The 12,483-nt window shown below is 46.8% G+C and overlaps 1 protein-coding gene across 1 annotated transcript in view; it reads left to right on the top strand.

Annotated features, from left to right (window-relative positions):
- The first annotated feature begins 517 nt into the window (after positions 1 to 517).
- Positions 518 to 12,483, top strand: part of TLN2 (talin 2) — a 253,379-nt gene continuing 241,413 nt past the window's right edge. The window contains 1 exon segment of the mRNA XM_045540483.1: positions 518 to 580. The gene's annotated coding sequence lies outside the window, so the exon portion shown is untranslated.

Consider the following 12,483-nt stretch of genomic DNA (forward strand, 5'->3'; position numbering starts at 1 on the left):
TAGCCTGGGGGCTGCATACATAGCCTGGGGAGTGGTCCCCGACTCACATGGCTCTTTCTGGAGAGTAAAAACGATTTGCCTTTCCATTTGTACAGAATGTCCCTGCTTCCCGCTCTTCCCCTACAGAAGAGAGAAGGGAAAAGAAATCATCATTCTAAAACGAGAAAGAAAGAGAGCTAGCCTCGTCCAGGGAAGTCAGGTTCTGGCTGGGCTACGCATTGCAACTGCATCAGACCCATGTGTTATTTTTGAGTGGCGGGAATAATAGGACTTACACCTAATCAAGGAAAGGAATTCCAAACAAAAGCTCGGGTGGGGTTTCCTGGGCAGGAGCGTGATATTGTAATAAATGGGAAACAGTTCTGGAGTCCAATCTCTGGTCTGATTACTCAAATTATAGCAGAGGCCCTGTTTTCAAAGGAATGTAACACACCCCACCTAGGCCCCTCCTCAGTGGGTGTGTCCACATTTCCTCAAGCTTTCTCCTTCACAGTTAATGCTTTTGCCAGAGAAGCCCAGGGCCCTATGCGGAATAACTAGGATGCCTCCATTAGGGCCTCTGCCTTGGGGCCATTTACAGGTGAGTTTAACTTACCTTAAGGTCCTTTAGGGACTCCTGCGCCTAAATTCTCCACCCTTGTCCTGCATTACTGAACAAACAGTGAATGCAGGAGTCTGACGTTCTAGTCATAATCGCAAACATTTCCAAGCACTACTGAGCCAGGCGCTTTCTGTGGGTAGAAAAAAGGATTTACATGAAAAATCTCTTTCCTTGCAGAATGGGCATCATTCTCCGCACCCTTGCCTGGTGGCTGCTGCTGTCCTCAGCGTCTAGATTCCTGCCTGGCCTCCTCGCCTTCCCTTCCCTTCCCCACTCCCTGGGCTCAGCCTGCAGAGCCCCTTGAGGGTTCCCTGAAGGGCTGGGTTCCCACCTCCCTCCAGAACTCTCTCCTTGCCACTCCCTCTTGTAGTGTCTGGCCTCCCATGCTTACCCTCTTGTCTCTCCTTTCCCCCTGGTCTTCAGATCTAAACACCCTCTCCTTTGAGGAGGCTCCCTCCCTGTACCTCCTGGGCACCCCCAGCCTCTCTCAGCTCCCCAAATGCACCCTGCCTTCACCTTTTGACTGCTTATCTCACCCAGTGTTAAATGATGCCTTTACTTCATTTTCCTTCTTAATTTACAAGCTCCTTGGTGCCAAGGACTGTCCATCTTCAAATTCCCAATACCTGGCCCATAAGAGATACACTTAAGTAGTTTGGGGGATATTGTCTCTTCTCTTACTAATTTTATTTTTTTACTAGAGCCAGTTTATGCCCCATATCAGATGTATTTATGTCATAGCCCTGTCTATTTAGGATCTTAAAATTTTTTTTTCCTCATATCATTTTGCTTTGTTTTTACCCATATGTCTTGCTGCCTTATCTCTGTTTGACTGCAGAATGCTAAGAGCCCAGCAACTGGGCAGCCAGGCATCCCTGAGCCAGTTGCCTGACACCTGGCTCCTTGGGTTATGGCCCTCACTTTTCACTGGGGCTTTGTTATGGTTACAGCAAAAGCATAAGGACAAGATGAAATCACACAGGTCGTGGTACCTGCTTCCTACCTGCCACTTTGATGCCCCCTCCCTCTGTCCTTCCTGGCCCTGCCCCCTCCAGCCTTCCTGAGCTGCTCCCGTTCCTTTAAAACACCAGTACTTTTCACGGTGCTTTTTGCACATGCTGGGCCTTATGCCTGGATTGCCAGTGTCCCTCTCCTGTTACGCAGAGCATGTGACCTGTCATCCTACCAGAGTCAGCTTCACCTGAACTCCTCTGGGAAACCTATGATGCCTTCAGCTTCCCCCACAGTTGTCCTTGGTGGCACGCTTATTTCAATCTGCAAACTGGGAAGAGTTTCGAGATGAATGAGGAAGGGGAGAAGTTCTGTGAGCACTAGAAAAGGTTGTGCTAAAGTTAGCCCCCACCCTGGATTTGTATACCTTATAGATTTTCTTACCGGTTTTACTTTTGTATTTCTCCTGCTCGCATTAATTTTCCTGTGCTATGTAAAATACTGCATTGCCCCCCCCACCCCACACATGTACTCAGAAATGCTTATAAATATCCCGTTGTTGCCTGTGTAATTAGCAACAAGGAGGAGAGAGATGCACGTAGGAGCTGCTAATTTGTGCGTGTCTGCTTGCCAGAGATTCACCAGCAGTGAACCCAGGCAAGCTGTTAATAAGTGTTAAACACCATGGGGTCTACATGCCGGGTGACATCCCAGCTAACACTCAGGGGACAAAAATTTTTCCCTTGACGTGGCCTCTCTTGATTGTCAGGGGTGAGTAAGTTCATAAATACCATTTTGAGAAGTGTTTACAGTAGTCTTTGGGTACAATAAAATTTCATTAGTTTGGGATAATGGAAAGTCACCTAATGGTAGGGGATTATATAACAGAGAAATTTAAATACATTACTTAAGGTAATACATAATAAATTGCACTAGACTGAAAGATGATATGCCTAAAAGAGGTTTTTGAAATATGATCTGTAACACAAATTTAAGACATTATTGCCCAATGGAGGGGTTTAGGGGATCTATGCTAATGGGTATTTAAGAGCAGCAATTAACATACCACTTCATAATTAAGTACTTCTGGATTGCTTAAGGGGGGGTACTCTCTGGCAACAGTAGGACCCTTAAATTCCTTGCATAGCCCAGTGTTAATTTGAATGAACTTAAAACTATTTTGATTATCCTTGTTTTGCTAGGCAGACCCTCAGTCTAGGGTTATCTCATATTATCAGTTAGTGTGGTCCCTGTTAAGGACATCCATCCCCCTATGTTTCAAATCGTCAAGTAGTTGATTGTCTGCTATGTGCAGCAGTGTAGGGCAGCTTTCAAATAGTGATAAAATGTATTTCCTGCCCTCAAGAAGTTTCCAGTCCACTCTGTAAGACATAGAAACTATCTTGTGGCCCCAGCAATAGCACTGTCAAGGCCTGGGCTTTGGAGTCAGACAGCTCTGCTGTTTTACCAGTTGTGTAAGTGTCTTCTTTCACCTCTTAAGCCTCAGTTTGTCCACCTGCAAAATGGGAATGATGATACCTGTTAGGGTTATTGTGAGGGAAAAGTGAGGTAAAGGCTCAGCCATCAGTGTTTCTTGTTTATTTCATGTGGATGCTGCTAGTGTGGTAAGGAAATCACCAAGGTATGACATGGCAAGTGTTCTGTTAGGCTAGGTACATGTTGTATTCCGTGAGACCACCGAGAGGTGTGAACAGATGACTCCTGGTTGGGGCGCCGGGGCCGAGAGAGACAGGTAGTTTGGGGAAACGTTGGAGAGGAGGCTGCATGTGAGCAGAACATCAGTGCTTTTCTGTTTGTTGATTCAACAAACATTTTTGGGGCATTTACCCTGTGCCACAGACTTTGCCGGGCACTTGGGATTACAGGAGTGACTCCAAGCAGATGACAAGCCATGGCCTCTTGGAGCCTGTGTGCCAGCAGAAGAGAGTAGAAAGGAAGTACGTACCCATGTGTGGACAGACACTGAGGTGCGGAGGGCATTATTAGGCAGGGTCTAGGAAAATGGAGTAATTAAATGTGGCCAGAAGATAGAGTGGGTGTGTGGGGTGACGGGGAAGCGGGTGATGGGGCCGAGGAGAGAAGGAGACACACACTTGTGAAAGGTCCTGTGTGCGTCTTTCTAAAAACTCTGGCAGCAGTGAGTAGCCGTGGAGGCCTTGATTTTTTAAAAATACATTTTCCTCTCCTCCAATTATAATGACCTATTCATTATAGAAAACATTTTAAAAATTGTAAAAGAGAGAAATAAATACCCGTAGCCCCACTGCTCAGGGAAAATTTATATTTTGACTAACTTCCTTTCAGATTTTTACCCCATGGGGTGGGTCGGTTGATTTCTTGAGTTGACATAGTGGTGATCATACCCTAAGTACAATTTAGCTTTCTGGTTTTTTTTTTTTTTTTTTTTCCATTTATTATATAGTAAGCGTTTTCTTAAGTTCCCATCAACTGCTTCTTTTTGGCCAAGTCATGTGCAATCGAGAGAATGAAACATGGCACTTAACCAGCCCTTCATCTGGATCATTGTTGCCAGGTCCTTATTAGCGCAAAGAATAAATGTTTAGCATCTTTCTATATGAAAGCACTTCTGCCTCTAAGATTATTTCCTTATGTTAAATCTGCAACATTGCGATTACCAGTTCAAGGGAATGGACATTTTCAAAGATGTTTGAATGTGACATTGTCCGAGTACTTCCTTAAACAATTGCACTGACCAAAAAGTTTCCTAAACTTACTCTACTGGTTACAGAGGCATCTGGGAGTGTGGTGGAGGGTGGATGTGAGCAGGGAGAGGTTGGAGGGAGTCAAGAGCTGTTAGGAGACGAGGCTCCCCCCAGGCAGTGGCATTTCTGAGAAAGAATAGACAGGACCTTGCTTGAGCGTGAGATGTGTAGGTTTATGGCAGATCATTAACTCTGGCTGGGCAGGGAAGAGCGGCAGTCGCTTTGAAGCTGAAGATGCCTTTGGTTTAGGGCCTCCGAATTCCTTCTTCCCTTTTCCCCCTGTAGTTCTTACATTGTAATCATTTGCTTAAATGTCACTGTCCCCTATTGAGTTCTCTGGAACCCATGATCCAGGACATTAGCATTTTTGTGTACCTAATTATTGTTTAAAGTCCATAAAATGTAGGGGTGATGGGAGAGGGAGCTGGGCTGGGGTGTGGCTTGGGCCAGGAATGTGGCCCTTGCCCTACTGGGGCTGAGGCAGGGGCTGGGACTGGCAGGGCTGGGCAGAGAAGGGCAGGGACAGATCCGCCCTGGCCAGGGCAAGGCAGAGTAGAGCTCGGGCCGGCAGGGACTGAAGACATGGGCTCAGGAGTTGGCTCTTGGGTCATGGTTCTGGCTTCTCCACTGAGCGAGTGACCTGGGGCAAACTGTTCAAGTTCTCAGTGCTTCATTTTCCTCAGGAGGTGTGCCAACAGTGGCAGTCTCTCTCTCTTTTTTTTTTTTTGGAGACAGAGTCTCGCTCTTTTGCCCTGGCTAGAGTGCCGTGGCATCAGCCTAGCTCACAGCAACCACCAACTCCTGGGCTTAAGCAATCCTGCCTCATCCTCCTTGAGTAGCTGGGACTACAGGCATGCACCACCATGCCTGGCTAATTTTTTCTATTTATATTTTTAGCTGTCCAGATAATTTTCTATTTTCAGTAGAGACGGGGTCTCGCTCTTGCTCAGGCTGGTCTCGAACCCCTGAACTCAAACAATCCACCCGTCTAGGCCTCCCAAGTGCTAGGATTACAGGCGTGAGCCACTGCGCCCGGCCGGCAGTCTCTTTTTAAATGTGACATGAAACGATTATTTTGAGGTCTAATGTAAGAGGTAGCAATTTAAAGAAAAGGCAGGGAATGATGCAGTCAGACTCAGAATAGGTAGTCCTCTTAGGAATGTTGAAAACACAGTGTGTGGCCCATGGGAAGTGCCCAGTAAATGTTAGCAACAGAGGCTGATGATGACAGCCAGTCATCGGAGGATACACATGGCGTCGGAGTGGCTTTCTCAGTGACCATTTGGGAAGGGTTTGTTCTTTGGGTGGCACTCTGCCCCATGACAGATGGAAACACTTTCTCTTTTGACCGTATCCCAGAGCTTATCCTTTGGAAAGTGTCCTTGGCCTGGGCTTTCAGGGCTGGTGGCATATCTTGCATCCCCACTTCCTGAGCTCTCCCATGGCTGCAGGAAGAATCGCCCAGAGGATGCCAGCTGCACCCCTGACCTGGCCATTCTGGAACCCTGGGGCTGGAAAGCCCAGCGTTAGACCAGCTATCACCTGCCTAGGGCTGTCGAGAGAAATGACCACAACTGGTGGCTTAGATAGAACCACAGGAAATTATTCCACAGGCTCTAGGGGAGAGTCCTTCCTCACCTTGTCCTGCTTCTGCTGGCTCCAGGCCTTCCTTGCCTGGCGGCTCCTTCATTCCAAACTCTGCCTCTGTCTTCATACCATCTTCACCTGTTCTCTCTGCGTCTTTGTCTTCTGCCTCTTACAAGGATACGTCTCATTGGATTCAGGGCTCCCCTGTGCAATCCAGGATGCTCTCATCTCAGTATCCTTAATTACATCTGCAAAGATCCTTTTCTCAAATAAGGTCACTTTCACAGGTTCCAGAAATTAAGATTTGGAAATATCTTTGGCAAGATATACCCTTCAACTCCTACAGGCCAGAGGTGGGTGTGTGCTCTCATGGGAGGGGTCCCCTCTGATGTCCCTCTGTGCCCCAAAGTCCTGGACACTTGGCCAGACCTTCTGGCTCTGGGGCCTCGCTTCCCTTTTAGGAGAAGCTGGCAGATTGGGAAAGCTCCCACGGGGAGGCAGGCGTTCACCCAGCATTTGGGGCCCAGGATTGCCTGGGCATTAGGATGACTTTCTCAGGCATGCCCAGACGTTCTAGAAGGATGACACCTGGAGCTCACGTGGGAGGTTAGTGCAGTCTTTAGTCAGAAATCTCTTTGTTTCTTGTGTAAGCAGGGGAACTCGGTGGTAGTAATTGTAGCTATGATTGAATTTTTGTGGTGAAGGGGAGTGGCTGTGAAAAATAGGAGCTCGGGCGGTGTGTGGCAGAAACATTGTGATTGTGTAGCCCAGGCACAGCTGAATTTCCGTTACCAAAGTTGCTAAACACTTAGGGTGAATGCAAACAGTATAATTCAAATGAAGAAGCTGTGATTGGTCATTGTGGAGGTCAGCTGTGGGGTATATTTCAGGGTTAATCGGCTAACGGTAGTCTCCCTTGGTTTTAAAACTGCAGTTGATGGAGCAATAATTGTGTGTGAGGTTTTCCTTTCTGCCTTGTTCAGGTCAAAGCTCTGCTCAGTTATTTGGGGATAATTGTTCTCTCGCTCCCTCCTCCTCTACTTCGCTGTCCCTTAGATTTTCTGTGTGCCAGTGCTCCCCTCTGTCCTCTTCTTAGACCCTTCAGTGCGGTTGAAAATGTTCTCAGGATTGCCCTGGTGATAGGGACGAGTTTCCAAAGCAGTTTCAAAGTGGCTCCATCAGAAAGCTTAGGTGGATTTTAGGGATCGGCCTTTGTGGACCACATCCTCCCTTCACCACCCACAGGGAAGGGTGCCAGGCTGCTCCTCGGCTCTGTTCCAAGTGTGTCAACAGCCTGTTGGTTTCCAGTTCACGAAGAGCAGAATAATCTTGGGTAAACATGGCCGTTGGGAAAAAGCAAATATTTGCCTTGGCAGTTGTAGTCTCTCAAGTGTCTGCTCCCTCTTGTTACTGGACAGAGCAGGAGCTACACCAGAGGGCACGGCATCAAATACCGCATCTGGTTACGAAGTATTCGTAGAAATAAGTAAACAAGAGACATTTTAAAAGACAGTGCTCTTTCTCCTTTCTCTCTCCCCCTCTCCCTTCCTTGTTCTTTGAACAATTCTGAATATTCCCTTGCCCCTAATTTTAGTTGCTTAAGCCAGAGCTCCTCAACTTTAGCCTGTTGACATTTTGGGCCAGATCATGTTTTATTGTGTGGGGCTGTTCTGGGCCTTAGAGGATGTTGAGCAGTGTCTTGGCCTCTACTGTCAGATGCCAGTAGCACCCCTTACCCAGTTGTGGCTGCCAAAAATGTCTCCAGACAATGCCAAATGTCCCCCAGGGTGGGTGGTAGGGAAGCGTGGCAGCAAAATCACCCTTGGTTGAGAACCATGGGCTAAGCCAGTCCTCCCCAAGGTGGTAAGTGTACTACTGAAGGTATGAGAGGAGCAGCCGTGCACGTGTGTGTGTGTGTGTGTGTGTGTGTGTGTGTGTGTGTAGGGCAGAGCGGCAGTGGGATCTCTTAACCTTAACTCTTATTTCTTGAGGGTCACCTTCCAACCCAGCCGTGGTCAACATGGCCGTGATGCAGGTCTCACAGCAATGAGAGGGCAGTTGGTGATGATCAGATCAACATTATTGGCTGTTAACTTTTACAGCAGGCATTAGCTATCTTCTTCCCAGGCCTATTGCCATTCCTCCAGTGGTTTTAAATCAGGGATGCCAGTCACACCGAGGGGACTCGGGAGATGGGCTTGACACCTGGCACCTTTTGGTTGCTTTATTCCTCAGCCGGGCAGCAAAGCATGACAGGAGTCTATCGCCCATCGTGCCTGTGAGTCAGTCAGACTTGCTGCATGTCATCGGGGGGGAAGGTGCCGAACTTTGATGTCAAGGTGACATGCTGCTTTGGTATGTGTAGTTCCTGGGCCTTCTCAAGCGTAACGGCACTTTTGTACAGCCTGCTAGTCCTGCTTCTTTAGAAAACTTAAGACTATCCCTATGGAACTGTGCACCTACCTTTAAAAGCCTTGAGTGTTTTTATCATTTTTAAAAACACGCTTTCAGAGTTTGGAGTTTGCTGCAGTAGTGTCGTGCTAACACAATTAGGTCAAAACCGAAGTCCTTTACCTTCCCGTGTTGCCTCTTATTTTTTTGTTTTGTTGTTGTTTTAATTTTTTTATTGGAAATTGTGAAGCTCTGCAGAAATTGAAAGAACAAGGTAGTGAGCCCCCATGCACCCCCCCCCCCGCCCCACGGCCTCCATGATTATCAATACACAGCTCATCTTGTTGTATCTAGAATCCCCCTTTCTGTACTCATTTGATTATTTTGAAGTAAATCCTCAACATGACGCCATTTCATCTGTATATATTTCCGTATGCAGCTCTGGAGGGGCTCTTTTCTTAAACTTATGGTTATAATCCCTAAAAAAATGAGCCACCATTACACCTAAAATTCCTTAGTATTAAGTGTCTGTTGGATTTGATTGACATGTTCCTTAGATCTCTTGTAGTCTACTCTTGTACTACCTCTTCATTTAATGAAAATGCTCAAGGGCAGGACAGGTTCTGGAAATCATCTTGCATGTCTGCTGTGCTGAGCCTTGTGCCTCGCACCTGGCAGGAACTTTGCGGATACCTGCCTTCGCTCTCGTACAGGACTCTGTGTCCTCCTGCCAGGTTCTCTGGCTTGACACGGGGCACAGCATTTTCTCAGGGGAGATGCTCAGCTGGCAGGTGCCTCGAATTGCCTGGCAGTTCCTCCCCACGTGCCTGTCCTTGGGTGGGCTGCTGTCAACCCTTTTTTTCCCCCCTTAGATGAAGACTTTTAAACCTACTCTCTGCCAAACTTGTCTATGCCAGTATTTGTGGTACCAGCCAGAGTTCTGGACATATGTGAAAATGTAGTACTAATGCCATAAGCATTATAGAGCTCAGACTGAGCTCAGGTCGCTGCTTCCTGATGCTTTTGGTGCAAGGTACCTTCCGGGCCCTCTCTTCCTCTCCGTTGGCCTGTGTAGGCTGTGCCCCTCCTATAGCCCCACAGGCCCTCGCGGGCGCTGACTCCATGGTGCCATTTCAGTAATCCTACCCTCTGTGCTAGCCCATCATCTCTTCCTACTGCACACTCCCTGTCTGGTCCTGATGGGCCCTCCCCAACCTGTGCAGTCTTCTGGCCAGTGTCTGGTGTCACCCTGGAGCTGGCCCTGCCCATGGGCCTTCCCAGCTCCCAGTTTCTCTCTCATAGATGGCAGCTGTGGTGCCCCTGCTGGCCAACCCTTCAACGACTTGGCCACACATTGACCGTAAACTCTGAAAGCCTTCCCTGCAGCCAGCAGCCAGTTTTCATAACTGCCCTTGAACCAGGTGTGGTTTCCCCAGAAATGGTGTTCCCTTGGCATTTTCTGTCCATACTGATCACACCCCCCGCCATCTGCTCTTTGACCTCATCGAAACCTCCCCGTTGTAACTTCTCCTTGTCCTCTCGCCCTGGTAGGCACCCCTGCTTCACTTCCTCCTTTACTCAGGCCCCTCTAAGCAACCTGGCTCCTTGATGCCCTCACCCTGAGCCTGCAGAAGGCAGGCAGCGTGGCCTCCTCCTCCTGGGCCTGGCCCCGCCTTCTGGGCACATTATTAGACTGGTGCCAGCTCATGTGATGACCCACCACCTCCACTCAGCCCTTTGCCCACATGGCATCCTTTTAAGGGCTCCGGTGCACACATACTTGGGTTACTCTGGAAATAAGCAGTCCTTCTCCCCTCTTCCTCAGCACCCACATTTTATAGAGGGCCCTCCTCCTATCGCATGGATAATAGAGGTCTCTACATGCCATCTTCCCCGTTTCCCTCTACTCTCCCTTCCCGAATTCCAGTCTGAGGGAAGAGAGTGTGGGGTGGGAGAATCTGCCCCCTTCCAATCTCTTCCCAGGGTCTCCCTTCTCCGGGAATCTCCTCTTTCCCTAGACCACGGTTTCTCCCCTCCTCCTTTTTTTTTTCCTCCTTCCCTTCAGTCTACAAATTGTCCAAATCCCTCAATTTTTTAAATAACAGAACAAACCCTTCCTGGAACCCTGAGGGGGGAATGCATTATTTTTCCTTTTTTATAGATGGGGACACAGGGCTTAGAAGGGGGAGTAGCTGCCCAAGCTCGCACCAGCTGGTTAAAGTTGGAGGCAGGGTGGGAGCTCAGCCCCCTGAATCCTCAGACGTGCCCCTAACCTCGGGTCAAAAGTGGGGGGAAAGACACAGCCTTCAGAGGAGCCCCGCCCTTGGCACAGGGTTGAGGAAGGAGCTCTGAGTCTGAACGTAGCGGAGATGACTGCCAGTGCAAGTCGTGTGAGGCTTTAGGCTGCTGAACCCCCAACTCGTTGATATTTTAGATACCATCTGTCTTCCCATCTCGATTGTGAATTCTTCAGGGACTGTCACTTCATATATATATTTTTGTCTCTTACAGCAGTCCCCAACCTTTTTGGCACCAGGGACTGGTTTCATGGAAGACAATTTTCCGCAGACAGGGGCGGGGGATCGGGGGGATGACGAGTGGCTATAAATACAGATGAAGCTTCACTCCCTCCCCTGCTGCTCACCTCCTGCTGTGTGGCCTGGTTCCTAACAGGCCACCGACCAGACCCGTACCAGTCTGCTGCCTGGGGGTTGGCGACTGCAGTCTTAGAACACGTTGTGCGTAGTTGGCGCTTAGTATTGGATTCCTAATCTAGAAATTTTTAGACTTTAACTCCAACCTGGAAAGCCTTTAAAAAACATGATTAATTTCTCTGTGTGTGTGTACAATGAATAGTTGACATTTTTGCTTAGTTGAGGTATAATTGTTCCAAATGAGTTTGTTTGTATATATTTTATATTTGTGAAATCAGGACCCCTCAATAATGTATTAATATATCACAATGTGGTTTAAAAATGCATCATATTTTGTAATTGAAGAAATTTGGCATTTTAGTTACAGATGTAAAAATAGAAATGTTACAGATCCTAATCTTAGCTTTTTTCCTCCTAAAAATATAGTCTCAGCTCCGTTTCTCAGTTTATCTTGCCACTCTCTACCTCCTACAAATGTAGAGGGAGATCCCCCAAAACGTGAGGATTCTGGTGGGTTGGTCTAGATCAGTGCTTCCGAAATCATCTGAAAGTTTAGTATCTGTTTCAGGCTGATGTACTTTTGTAAAATTCAATAAAAATTAAATATTTGAAAAAACAAAATACAAGCAGATTTAAAAAATTATTAGATTCAGACAACATAAATTACTTTGTCAAATTGCAAAACTTCTCAATTGTTTACTCTCAATTTTGGTACTTGTATCATTGCAGACCAGTTGCAAACTGGTGCCGGCAGACCACCCTTTGGTAGCACTGGGATAAATAATGGAGTTTTACTTAGGGAGTCCGTGGAAATTGATGAATTTTTTTTTTTTTTAAACCAAATTAATCCAGCTTCTTCTGATCCCTGCTGACCTGCAGAAGACTTAGAGTCACATGTTTGTGTGACTCACCTTAAAAATAAAACCTGTGTTCAGGCTATAGTTTAATCAGATGTCTCTTATTTCATCCGTGGAAACCAATGGAAGGCAGGTGAGTGGCTATCCTCCTGGTTTATGGAGAATACCCCGTCCTCCCTGTCTTGCTGTAGAACTATAGATTTCAATATTTTCACATCTGCCTAGAATGAAATCTCAGTATCCTAACCCATGACAGACTTAATTGTAGCATATTCTGATTTATTTGTGAGATTCAAAATACTGATTGGGAATTGCCTTTGAAATAGGAGTTAAATATTTTGGCTCTCCATCTGGACGGGTCTGTCGGGGGTTAATGTGGTATTTTATGCTCAAGGTAGCTGTGACTGTCTTACTAGAACACTTAAATATTTAAATCTTAATGTAAATTGGCGGAAATTGTTCAGGAAAGTCTACAACAGAATTCAAAAAAAAGTCCAATTAAATCAATTTTCACTTTAGGGTTATGTTCAAGTAATAATATTAATGGTGAGTTGACATGAAATATGTTGATGCTTTTGTGAAAAGGAATTATAATCAGGAAGAGAATTACCTTAGGAATACCAAACACATACACAATTTTAAATTCTCTGTAGCCACATGAAAAAAGTGAAATTACTTTTTAAAAATGTACTTAACCA

The sequence above is a fragment of the Lemur catta genome, chromosome 1, assembly GCF_020740605.2.
Source record: "Lemur catta isolate mLemCat1 chromosome 1, mLemCat1.pri, whole genome shotgun sequence".
Taxonomy (NCBI): Eukaryota; Metazoa; Chordata; class Mammalia; order Primates; family Lemuridae; genus Lemur; species Lemur catta.